Genomic DNA, 1,842 nt, shown 5'->3' on the forward strand with positions numbered 1-1,842 from the left:
AAAGCGCGCCGGGCCCGCCGCCGGTCCCCGCCCGAGGGGTGCTGCGGGCTGCCGCGGCGAGGGGCAGCTGGGCCCCTGCTGCGGGCTGTGCCTCGGAGGAGAGGAGAGGAGAGACCTACCGGCTAGGCCCTGGAGTGCCCAGAAAGTAGAAAAGAATATGGACTGGATGGAAGACTTCTTAATTTTTTTTTTTTAAATGCAGTGTCTAGCCAATTTCAGAAATTATATCGCTGAGCTGAATTCAGAGGGAAAGTTGTGTTGTTTTTTTTAATCAAAATAATTAAACTTGCCCTTTCTCCAAACCACAAGAGACCTGTTGAATTGATTCTAAGTTTCCCTTTTGTTGATGGAGCAAAACGGCATGCAGAAGTCTGCGGGGCCCCATATTTAGATGATAAATTATACAATTTATGTTGGAAGCAAAAGGATAAATACAGATTTCAGTTGTTGCATTAATTCGTTGTCTGAGACTGGGAAAGCCTTATCCACGGTTAATCCGAAGGCATTTCTTTCCCCTCCGCGCAATAGCAAACCATCTCCGTGCATCGAAACGCGTGTGTACGTTCAGGCGTGTGTGCCCGGGACCCGGTGCTGCCACCGACCCACGCCCGCGCATCTGTAGCACTGCGGTGGTCACTCCGGCAAATGCCCACGCTTTGGAAAGTCCTTGTAAATCGCGGGAACACGGGTCTTCCTGCCGCGGTGGACGTAGGTCTGCTTCTCAACTTTCATTGCGGGAGAGCACGTGCACACCCGTATACACAAAATACATTAAATACACACAATCAAGATAGATGAGGTGTCTTCCTCGGGTTTTCTTTTCGTAAAATAAACACTGTCACGTCTGCTTATTCAGCAACCACTAGACGAAACTGATAGTTTTCTAATATACGTGTATACAGTGAAATTCCACCTGTCGGCTGCACGAAGGGAGGGGTAAAGGAAGGCAGTCTCTTCGGATCAATAGTTCGCGATTAAAGGAACTGTTGGTGGGAAAAATAAAATTGTCCAGCGCAGAGCGAGGAGGGACAGGTAACGTCAGGTGGCTGGCTTGCCCGACAGTGTATGGGGTCGGAAATAAGGGACCGTGGAAAATAATTTATGCTATTAATTCCAGCCTGCCTCTGATCGCCCAAAATCCCGCCTGGGGCAGCTCGGTGGGTCCTGTCGAACATCTTGGAAGTCCTTAACTTCTCTTTCTCCGTGCAGACGGCGCTGCGCGTGGGGCAGCGCACACGGGCGTGTGTCCTCGTACTGTCCCGCAAGCGACCGGCAGCCGGCGGCCCCGCTGACACCAAACCGCAGACCTCCTCCCTTCTGCCTCCCGCTTCTGTACGAAAAGCCAAAGGGCGGCCCTTCGCTGGAAATTAACCTCTTTAGATCGCTTTCAGCACGACTCCCCTCGCGATGGCTCTTCCCCGGGTGTTCAGACATCTGCCTTTCCGTGACCGGGACAAGTTTTTCGGGGGAGACCCTGGTCCTGCCCGCCCTCCCATGAGGCAGATCCCCGGCCCGCGCACCGGAGCGGAGCTACGGGCAAGCGACGCGGATGTCTCTGTTTTAAACCGACTGGCGCCTGCGCGAGACGGCGCGGTTCGCCCGCCCTCATGAGGCAGATCCCCGGCCCGCGCACCGGAGCGGAGCTACGGGCAAGCGACGCGGATGTCTCTGTTTTAAAACGACTCCCTTCCCCTCCAGCCCCCTCCCCACCAGAGGAAGCCCGCAACAACTTGCTAACGCGCGGGCAAGCCAAACCCAGCGCTCCCACAAGAGCTTTTGAACTCAGCTCCGGAGCTGCTGCTGCGCCTGCGGCTGCGAGACGGCGCGGGTCGCCCGGCGAGC

This window comes from Aptenodytes forsteri, unplaced genomic scaffold (genome assembly GCF_000699145.1).
Source record: "Aptenodytes forsteri isolate BGI_AS27 unplaced genomic scaffold, ASM69914v1 Scaffold99, whole genome shotgun sequence".
NCBI lineage: Eukaryota > Metazoa > Chordata > Aves > Sphenisciformes > Spheniscidae > Aptenodytes > Aptenodytes forsteri.